Genomic DNA, 11,829 nt, shown 5'->3' on the forward strand with positions numbered 1-11,829 from the left:
ACTTGTTAGTGTACAGAGGCCCTTGTTTCTCACTTTCCCCAATTTAAATATTGGTGTGATTGTCCAGATAATTTTATGTATATAGTTTTATATATATTATATATATATATAGTATATATAGTGTACATGTGTGTATGTGTGTATATACACACACACACACACACACATATATATATATATATTTTTTTTTTTTTTTTTTTTTAATTATTTAAGACAGGGTTAAGACAAGTTCTCCCTGGCTGGCCTGAAACTTGCTATGTAGACCAGTCCGGCCTTGAATTCAGAGTCAGACTCTGCCTCCTGAGTGCTGGAACTAAAGGTGTATACATCACACCCAGCACATTATATATATATTTTTTTTAATTTAATTTAATTTAATTTTTTTGTGGAGCTGAGGATCGAACCCAGGGCCTTGCTCTTGCTAGGCAAGCGCTTGACCACTGAGCTAAATCCCCAGCCCCATATTTTTTAAATATTTTTTTTTTTAACAGAAGAATGGCGCTTGTGGGTGTAACATCTAGATCTGTGCTGATTAGTACCAAGGTCACTTTGAAGGTTACTTGAACCTTGGGAAGGGACAAACACTTGAGACTGTTGACTGATATCCTGAGTCTGGACTGTGCTGGGCCACAGCATAGATCTACCTGGTCTTTCCTCTTGGGCAGTAATGCCTACTAGTCTCTGTTATCAGGCTGCCTTTGGAGAACACTCAAAAGCACACATCCAAACCACCTTGGTCAGATAAGGCATGGGTTCATGGCTTCATCTGTTTTCAAGATCCTGTGTCAAAAATAAAGGGCTGGAAAGACAGTGCAGTGATTAAGAGCACTTGCTCTTTCAGAGGACCTGAGTTCAGTTCCTGGGTACCCACATTAGATGGTTCACAACTATAATTCCATTTCCAGGGGATCTGATGTCCTCTTCTGGCCTCTGTGGGCACTTGTCACTCACACACACTTTCCCATGACACGAATGCACATGACTACAAGTCTTGGTAAATTCTTGTATCTACATTTAGATTTTTTTTTTTTTTTTTTTTTTTTTTTTGAGAAAGGGTCTCTGCCTAGGTTAGCCTGGTTTTTACAGTTATACCCCTGGCTCAGCCTCCCAACGACAGATTACAGCTCAGTGCCACCAGGCCTGGCTGGAGCTCAGAAATTTTCTGCAGAGGACCTAGATTTTATTTCTAGCACCCATATGGTAAGGCCTAGGAGATCCAACATTATCTTCTAGCCTCTATGGGCACCAGGCGCACACACACATGTAGGCAAAACTCATTGTTTTGTTTTTCAAGACAGGGTTTCTCTGTGTAGCCCTGACTGTCCTGGAACTCAGATCTCCCTGCCTCTGCCTCCCAAGTGCTGGGATTAAAGTAGTGCACTACCACAGCCCAGTTCATTATTAATTTTAAAAAGTTTTCTGTTTTTGCCAGGCATAGTGATGTGCCATACCTGTAATCCCAGCACTTGGGGACAGAGATAGGAGAATCATTCCAAGTTCCAGGCCAGCCTGGTCTATTTTAATTTCTATATGGATTGGTGTTTGACCTACATGTCTTTGTGAGGGTGTCAGATCCACTGGAACAGACAGTTGTGAGCTGCCATTTGGGTGCTGGGAATTGAACCTAGGTCCTCTGGAAGAGCAGCCAATGCTCTTAACCACTGAGCCATCTCTCCAGTCCCTACACAATGAATTATAAGCCAGTTATGAGTAGACTGGGATCTTTTCTCAAAAAACAAAAACAAAAAATCCCCTAGGATCTGATAGTTTATCCCATTCCAAACTTACCAAAAATTGAAGGAAAAGGTATCTATGTGATGTTTGAAAGGAAATTTCTTCCTTGGCTGCAAGATGGATGGGTGAGAGGGAGATCCTCTTCCCGGTGCTTAGATTACCTGGCTGACGTGTTCCTGAGACTGGGCTATCTACTTCACAAAGAACCTGCAGAAATAGTAATGTGCCATCCCATCGCTGGTGTCTGGCTTTACACTGCCATCCTCTGGTCATAGTGTGGAATTGAGACGACTCCACTGTTAAAAGCACTTAGCTGTTCTAGAGTAGCTTGGTCCTCAGCCCCCATATTAGATGTGACTGACACCTCTGGCCTCTGTGAGCACCTGAACTCAGGTGTACATGTAGACATAAACGTCTACACATAATCACAGTGTACTCTAATGCCGATTCCAAGCTCCAGAATCTAGGTTGAGAGCAAGCTACATTTAAGGACAGAAAATGATAGTGTAGCAGTGAGTAGCCAGTTGGTGTCCCCAACAGTGGTACTGATTGTACGCTGTTGGAAGGGCCAAGAAAGAGAAGTTGGAGGTTAGTCGCCAACAGAAGGGGCCTCAGTTGCTTCCAGCCTGCAACTGCTTGCTACAACCCTAGGGGCCGGAAAGCTGACACCATGCCCTCGGCTCGGGCTTGTGATTTGGTAGGTTGGCGATGCCAGGATGCTTTGCTGCTATGGTGAATATTTGCTACCAAGAGGGAGAGTCAGGCCCCTCTTACTTCAACCTTCCCTCCACCCCGACTTCACTGCCTTCCCAGATACCAAGACCCATGCCCTGGGCTGCAGTGACTGGAGCCCTGAAACAGGAGGCAAGAGACCCGGGCTCTGATTTCACTTCCCTGAGTGGCTGGGTATAAGTAGAGGAGAGAAGCAGCATTCTGGCGCATGGCAAAGGCTGTCCTGTGTTGGGTTACATCTTATGCTGGCATCTGGAAGGGTTTAATGAGGAAACAATAACTACTAGATTGGTCCAAGTCCAGGCAGGGCATTATGGCATATCCCAAGAAAGAATTTGTCCAGAGCCCTGCTTAACAGATGCTGGACATTAGAGAAGCCAGCAAGGGGTGAATTATAGCTGTCACCAGTCCAGGCCTCAGAGTATTAGAGATGGGACAGCTGTCACCAGCCTTGAGCTTGAAGAGGCAAGGACAGGCAGTTGGGATACGTGGGGAACTGTAGCTGAAGGAGACACTACGCAGGTACCACATCTACTACAGGTGGCTGCTACAGGAGGATGCTGGGGAATAATGACCCCACTGCCAGGGGCCCACTTGCCAGGCTTTTTAGTTGGTTGGGAAGCTCCAGGGCGGCTCTGCGGTGCAGAGCAGGGTGGGGAGCAACAGAAAGGTAAACGGTACGACCAACCTGAGCACCTCCTTGTGCCAGCTCTGTGAGTGATCCGTGGGATCTCCGCACGCGGCTGCGCTTCCTGCCCTAGGAGAATTAGCCCCAAGCCGCCTGGCTCTCAGGACCCTCCCTCTGCCCCATGCCCTGGTTCTCCTTGGGAGGAGCCATACAATCTACCTGGAGGACCTTGGGAGGTCCAACGTTCGGGGCTGGCAGTGTCCCTGTGCTGTCTCTCCAGCTGTGATCCAAGGACAACTCCACCAAGCTTCAGGCCGTGGAAGACAAGTTTCTCAGCTTCATCTTGGCACCAAAGAATTCAGCCAGAGCAAGGCGGAAGCCACCCGAGAGATGTGAAGGCCAGTGTACCTGCATGCCTCACACCCACTGAGGTCCATGCGGGCATTTGGAGGCCCATGTAAAGTGCCATTTCCTCCCAGCCTCACCCAGGCTCCTCACTGTGTTTGAATGTAATGGCACACGTGATGTGGTCATAGGTCAGGCAGAAGCTCTGCCCTGGATGAAGGGTGGCCTGGTAGAAAGCCCTGTGGACTGAGAGCATAAGAACTGGGCTTTCAACCTGGCAGTGGTTACACAGAGAACAGACTACTCAGCCTCTTGGATAAGTCACACCCTAACCACCTGCCAGAGATGTCACCCTGGGAAAGCTTTCATTGCAAGGGCAGAAGCCTGGTCATCTCCAGGCTCTCCTTGCCCAGAGGCCAGGCCTGCTGGATGATCCACTCCACACAGGTTTCTCAGAAGATGAGGAAAAGGAGGGGGGAGGGAGAGAGTACAGAAGGAGTAAGTTCCACACTGGCCTCTCCTGAGGTCACATGGAAGGGCAGAAACTGGGAGCCAGAAGACCTGGGTACTTGCTGGGACTCAGTGTCCCCATCACATACTACATCGGAAGCCCTTCTGTCCTTAGGGCCTGTCACAAGCTGATTTTGTAACCCTGAAACAGAACATTAAAACCTAATTCGGGTTGGGGATTTAGCTCAGTGGTAGAGCACTTGCCTAGCAAGCGCAAGACCCTGGGTTCGATCCTCAGCTCAAAAACAAAAAACAAAAAACAAAAAAAAAACCTAATTCATACCCCCCTCTCTCTTCCCACCACTCCTTCTCCTCTTTCTCTTAGTACGACTAACTTCCTATTTAACTCCGCCTGACTTCCTGTTTAACTCCACCTGACTTCCTATTTAACTTCTCTTCCACAGTAATAAGATGAAGTGGGGTTTTTGTTTGTTTGTTGTTGTTTTTGAGACAGGGTTTCTCTGTGTAGCCTAGCTGTCCTGGAACTCACTCTGTAGACCAGACGGTCTTTGAACTCACAGAGATCCACCTGCCTCTGCCTCCTAAGTCCTGGGACTAAGGGCGAGCACCACCACTGTGTGTTTGCTTACCAGACATGGGCCTCTAGGCAGCTACCTGCTCTAGCCTGTCTACTGTGTGCCAGGAACTCTGCACAACTAATCAGTAAGAATAATCTGAAGAAATAACCATTTTGGCAAAAATAATTACTGTTTTTCTTGAGATCTGCAGAACTGAAAAACATCTATGATCAGTGAAGAGGTCAGTTCTTTATACCTGGCCACCGACTTCACCAGTCTCCAGTCACCTGTTTCTAGAAAATAATTCAATTCCTGGCAGCATTGTCCTTTGACTGATCATTTTGTGATGAGCTAGTTCATCAATTAATAAAGTTCTTTGTCATGCACTACCTTGTTCCTTGCCTGGTTGGCTTCTTCACCCTCTAAGCAGAATGTGTCACGATGCACATGTGGTCAGAGGAAAACTTGAGTGTGTGTGTTCTCTTCCACCATGTGGAAGAACAGGTTATCAGGCATCTCTGTAGTCTGCCTGCCCTCTAAAAAGCAAACAAACCCACAAATGCACACAAGCATCTGGCTTTCTATTAAGTGGGATTTCTGTTTGTTCTCAAGACAGGGTTTCTCTGTATAACAGCTCTGGCTGTCCTAAAACTTGCTTTGTAGCCCAGGCTGGCCCCTGCCTCCTGAGTGCTGGGAATGAAGGCGTGCACCAGCACCACCTTGGTGGGATTTTTTGCAGTGTCAAGGCGCTCAATAAAATGGTTGGTTTTTATTCACTTGTCGGTACAGCTGTTTTCCCTCTGGGCCCAGCAGACAGAACTGCAGGCTGTCCAAAGAAAACTCATACACCCTTCCCAACACAGACAGCCCAAGGTCAGCATAGCTCTTAGATCACAGAGGTACCCCAAGTCTCCTTATCATTGGCTATGGGGAGAAGCATTTGCTGAGTGCCAGCCACCTGGAGACCCCTGCTCTCAGAATATCCTCCTCAGAGTTCAAATCCCTGGTAAGACAGTTGCTAAGCTGTCCCAGTTAAGTTTCTATGTCTGTGATAAACACAAAAGCAACTTGGGGAAGAAAACGTTTATTTGGCTTACAGGTCACAGAGTCTATCACCAGGGAAGCCGAGGCAGGAACCTAGAGGCAGGAACTGAAACAGAGGTCATGGAGACCAGTACCATGAGCTTGCTCAGCTTCCTCTCCCCACACCCCCACAGGGTTTCTCCATATAGTTTTGGTGCCTGTCCTAGATCTTGTGCTGTAGCCCAGGCTGGCCTCGAACTCACAGAGAGCCACCTGGCTCTGCCTCCCAAGTGCTGGGATTAAAGGCATGCTCCACCGCCACCCAGCTCAGCTTGCTTTCTTATGTCACTCAGGACTACTGCCCTGGGGATGGAGGTGGGGGTGGCACCACCCACAGTGAGATGGTCCCTTTCACGTCAATCATTAATCAAGAAAATGTCTTACAGTCTTGCCTACAGGCCAGTCTGATGGAGGAATTTTCTCAATTGAGGCACTCTGTTCCCAGATCACTCTAACCAAGACAATAGCTAACTGCAGATACCAGTTCTGGTCCTTCACAGTTCAGAAGGGCATTTCATACCACCCACTTTGCCTTGTCTTGTTTGTTTCCAGATAGAGTTTCTCTGTGTAGCCTTGACTGTCCTGAACCCCTGAGATCTGCCTCTGCCTCCCAAGTGCTGGGATGAAAGTGTGTGCCACCATGCCCAGCCTACTTTGCCTTGTTTTTAAACATTGACTACTGATGTCATTTACAATGTCCACAAATCTTCGAGCAACTGGTCTACCCCAAGGCCAATAAACTTAAATGGTGCTAATTGCTGATCCTTCTGCACCTGCAATCAGTATTCAATTACGGTGCATAGCCATCACGGGGAAAAAGCACAGTGTGTGCACAAGCTGCAAATGCCAACAGACCCAGGCAAGAGGCAGACAAACCAGGATTTCAGACTGTCATTTGATGGGGGAACTTCTTGCCTGCAGAAGCATGTTTCTGGGTGGCAGCAAGACCAGTGGATCCCTACAATCTGTGCTAGCGGAAGGGGACTTATGGAGTGAGGACAAACACAACTTAAGCTAATGCCTGCTTGTCTCAAGCTAATATCAAGGATGTCAGGGATGGTCCCTACCATTGCTGGCACCATGTATGTGGTGTAAAGCTTCACTTATCCCAGTGGTTTGACTTAGTTATTGTCCAATGGGAAACAACAGGAAGAGACCAGACCACAGTGGTTAAGAGCACTGGCTGCTCTTCCGAAGGTTCAATTCCCAGCAACCACATGGTGGCTCACAACCATCTGTAATGAGACCTGGCGCCCTCTTCTGGCCTGCAGGCAGACATACAGGCAGAACACTGTGTACACAGTAAACAAATCTTGAGGAAAAAATACAAGATGCATCAGCATGGCTAGCTAAAGCATTCATCTATATCCCATTTCACAGGAGATCAACAGTTAGGAAAGTTAGAAAATTGAATTATCACTGCAGAACTTTGTTATAGAAAGAAAGAAAGAAAGAAAGAAAGAAAGAAAGAAAGAAAGAAAGAAAGATGGATGGAGCATGTGACAGCTCACCTGCTCAGAGGGTAAAGACACTTGCAACCAAAACGCATGACCTGAGTTCAGTTCCCAGGACCCATGTCATCGAAGGAGGAAACCAACTTCAAAGTTGCCCTCTGGCTTTCACATGTGTGAAAGTCACACCATGGCAAGTGTGTCCCCAGTCAATAAAAAAAAGTGACTAAAAATTTTAGTCGAGCGTTGGTGGCACACAACTTTAATCCCAGCACTCACAAGGCAGGTGAATCTCTGTGAGTTCGAGGCCAGCCTGGTGTACAAAGTGAGTTCCAGGACAGGCTCCAAAAGCTACACAGATGTCTCATCAATTAAGAGCACACACTACTGTTCCAGAGCATATGAATTTGTTTCCCAGCACCCACATCCAGCTGTAAAGCTTACAACCACCTGTAACTACAGATCTAGGCTCAAGGGCACCCAGAATCATGTGCATATGCCACCCCCATATACATAATTAAAATACTTTTGAAGCTTTTTAAATGAAAGACAACCTGGGCATGGCTGCTCTTGGCTATAACCTTGGTGTTCAGCATGCTGAGGCAGAAGAATTATTGTACCCAAAAGTAAGTTGAGTCACATAGTGAATTCTGTCTCAACACTACTCCCAAACCATCCTTAAACCAAATCAAAATGTGGAAAAAAAATCCAGCCAGACAATTGGAGCAAAGTAAAGCTGGTTTGTTAGTCACATAATGGAGGCCACCCACCAGAGGCCCTGTTGTTAGCAACAAAGCAAGGCAGGCACCTTCAAGTGCCTTCAAAATGTCCTTTTAGTTTCAACAAAAACACTTTGGAAAAAAAGCAGATGTCTTTTTGTTTACCTTCATAACCTTTGAACATGTGCTCCTTGAGCTGAGCTCACCAAGAAATACAGACCAGAGGAGTCTGTGTCTCCTGGGTTAGGACTTTAAATTGAGCACACTCAAGAATGTGCCTGACCCTTAAGTGCCTTCCCATGTGAATATGGACAGGAGCCCTGAATAAACCCACATCTCCTCTGTGTGATGAGGGCACTTCTCTAACATGCTCTTCGCTGTGTTCATTCACACTGGTTGATACAGTGTGACAGTTTGTCCCAGAAGGCAGGCAGTAAGTGACTTATGAATGGGTAGTGTATAGAGTGGGCACATGTTGGACAAAGGGATGATTCATGCCCTGGATGGAACCAAGCAAGTTTTCAACACACTGCTTAGAATGATGGAGGTGGTGGCTAATGTCCAAGGTCAGCCTGACTGGAATTGGAATCACCTAGGAGACACACCTCTGGGCAAGTCTAGGAGGCTGTTTCCAGAGAGGTGTAACTGAGGGAGACCCACGCTGAACTCAGACAGCACAATCCCATGAACTGGGGTTATTGACAGACTGAAAGAGACAAAGGAGCAGGAGTGTGTTCACCTCTGCTTCCTGACTACAGATACACTGTGACCAACCTCTTTCCAGTCCTGCCATGTGACTCCATTGGACAGACTTGCCTCCCAACAGTCAGCCCAAGCAAACGTCCCTCAAGTTGCTTTTGTCAGATATTTTGTCACAGTGATAAGAAAAGTAACCAATACAGTATGTTTTTACTTTTTGAGACAGTTTCTCTGTGTAGTCCTGGCTATCCAGGAACTCACTCTGTAGACCAGGCTGGCCTCCAGCTCAGAGAGCTGCCTGCCTCTGCCTCCCGAGTGCTGGGATTAAAAGCTTGTTCCACTACACCAACCCAGCATAATTTTTTAAGATTTTATTTTATTTTTTTTTGTTTTTGAGACAAGGTTTCCCTACATAGCCTTGGATGTCCTGGAACTTGCTATGTAGATCAGGCTGGCTTCAAACTCACAGAGACCCACCTGCCTAGACCTCCTGAGTGCTGCTGGGATTTCAAATGTGTGCCACTGTGCTCAGCAGGTTAAAGATTTTTATTTTATATATGTGTTTTCACCTACATGCATGCAGTGTCCACAGAGGCCAGAAGAGGACCTTGGATCAGATCCTATGAAACTGGAGTTATAGACTGTTGTGAGCCACTATGTGGGTGTTGGGAATCAAACCTAGGTCCTCTGCAAGAACGCAAGTGCTCTTTACTGCTGAGCCATCTCTCCAACCTCCAGTATAAAAATTTTAAAATTTATAAATATTATCAATAGGTGTGTGTGTGTGGGGGGTGTTGACAGGGATCAAACCCAGGGTTCTGGGCATGCTAGGCAAGTACTTTACCATTAAGCCATATCCTCCGTCTAGTTTCAGAACTTTTCATTTAAGGTTTTCAGATTGTTTACCAGGGGTAACTGAAATAATGGAAGCCAATTCTGTGCCTAGGGAAAGACGGCTACAGTTTTTCTTTTTTGAGCTGAGGATCGAACCCAGGGCCTTGCGCTTGCTAGGCAAGCGCTCTACCACTGAGCTAAGTCCCCAACCCTTACAGTTTACTCTTTTGTATGTTAGGAACAGGTCCAGATGTTCCCAAAGTGCCTGTGACACAGTTTATGTAAATAAGGATTCCTTTCCCTGTGGAATGTTTACTGTATAGAATGCACTAGTCAAGTCTGGGGCTGGGGAGATGGTTCAGTGAGTAAAGTGCTAAGTAAAGCAGGGGTTCAGATCCCCCTCAAGCCTTGTAAGAGCCAGGCACAGAGGTGTCTATAACGCCAATGCTGTGGGGGGTGGAGGTGGACACAAATGGATTCTATGGGTTTGCTGGCCGGCCAGGCAGCCTAGTGGAAAGGGTGAGCTCCAAGTTCAGTGAGACATCCCATCTCAAAAAAAAAAAAAAGGTGGAGAGCTAGCAAGACATCTCAGTCAGTAAAAGTGTTTGTCACCAAGCCTTTGGACCTGGGTTCGATCTCTGGGACCCAAAAAGTAGGAGAGAACCTACTCCTGAAAGTTGTCTTCTGACTTCCACATGCACACTGTGGCATGTGTGTACCCCACCCCTCAATAAATGTGATCATTGTTTTTAAAGATGTAGGGTAAAGGAGGGAAACACTACTCTCTGGCCTCCCTGTGCACACTCACTCACAGGCGAGTGTACTCACATCCAGAACTTTAAACCATTTACTTATATTTTTAAAAGTCAGGATCTTTTTTTTTTTTTTTTTTTTTTTGGAGTGGAGCATCGAACCCAGGGCCTTGCACTAGGCAAGCACTCTACCACTGAGCTAAATCCCCAACCCCAAATGACTTTTTTAAAATTTTGTATACATTGGTGGTTTGCCTGAATGTATCTGTGTGAGGGGTTGGATCCTGGAGTTACACATAGGTGTGAGCTGCCATGTAGGTGCTGGGAATTGAACCTAGGTCCTCTGGAAGAGCAATCAGTGCTCTTAACCACTGAGCCATCTCTCCAGCCCTGGATTAATTCTCTATAATCTACAGTTTGCCCTATAAGTGATAACATGAAGTCCCAGGGCATTCTGGGGAATTGAGAAGGTGAGAGGTCTCCTTTAGTCAGCTCCTACAGCCTGAAGCACATCAATGTTGCATGTTAGCAGAGTATTAACACACATGGTAGGGAAGGTTTGATTAGTTCCCACCAGAGGTGCCAACTGACAGGGCTTCTGTGAGGAAGAACCCGGATCGGGCCTGGACTTCTAGATCAGAAGTGGGCTTCATAGGTGTGCTAGACTACAAGGATGTCTACAAGATCCCAATAGGCTTGATATCTGCGACTTCTCAAATTCTTTTCAGGCTAGTCTGTGTGTGTGGTGAACACATGCAAATGCTTCCACTCATGTCAGGTCATGTGGAGTCCAGAGAGCAACTTGAGAAGTTAGATCTCTTTCCACCATGTGGGTTCCAAGGACTGAACATTCAAGTTGTCGGGCTTGAACTCTTCTTACCCACTGCCATGTCACTGGCACAGCTTTTGTTTTTAAATCCGTGCTTCAAATTGTCTTTTCATAAAACCTTCCTCAAATTAATTCATGACACCTACCTTGCTGGGATCTCAGCTGACAAAGCTGGGGGCCAAGAATGGCATCTTTATTGTGTGAACCGTCATTTCTGGTTTTGTTCAGTCTCCGAGCCAGCCACCACCATCACCCTTTTCCAATGGCAAGAGGCCCCTCAGTTCATCTACAGGAGTATTACTTTTCCAAGAGTCTGGTGTCTGAGTTCTAATATGAACTCCGATTTTGTAGAAATCCTGAATCTCATGAAATTCCTTAGAATTTTATAAAGACATTGTTTTCCTGCTTTTTTCCCTTTGTATTATTTTCATTCCCCAACTCAGAAAATTTCCCTTCTGCTTTTGCCACTTAGTCTTATTTAAGGGTTTTATTATATAGTCCAGGCTGCCTTGAACCTGTGTGATCAGGCTCAGCCTCCTGAGTGCTGGGATTGCAGGCATGTGCCATCCTTCCTTAGACACCAGGGGCCTTGTTTTACCTGACTGAATGTATTTCTGTGCACCAGAAACATATGGGCCGTTGGAGGCCAGAAGAGGACATTGGGTCCCCTGGACCTGGACTTTGGTTGTGAGCTGCTTTGTGGGTACTGGGAATTGAAACTGGGTCATCTGGAAGAACAGCTATAGTCTTAACTGCCAAGCTACTTCTCTATTCACTTGGTCTTATTTCTTTTGAGACAGGCTGTCATTTAACCCAGGCAAGCTTTCATCATCATGGATTTGAGGACTCCTTTGCTTTCACCTCCCAAGTGGCTTAGCTATGGACTTTTTGTATGTTGTATGTGTGTGGTGTGCATGTATGTGTATGGTACATGTGTGTATGATGTGTGGTAATTTGAATGAGAATGTACCCCCCCCCCTCATTCAATTGTTTGA

The sequence above is a fragment of the Onychomys torridus genome, chromosome 7, assembly GCF_903995425.1.
Source record: "Onychomys torridus chromosome 7, mOncTor1.1, whole genome shotgun sequence".
Classification (NCBI taxonomy): domain Eukaryota; kingdom Metazoa; phylum Chordata; class Mammalia; order Rodentia; family Cricetidae; genus Onychomys; species Onychomys torridus.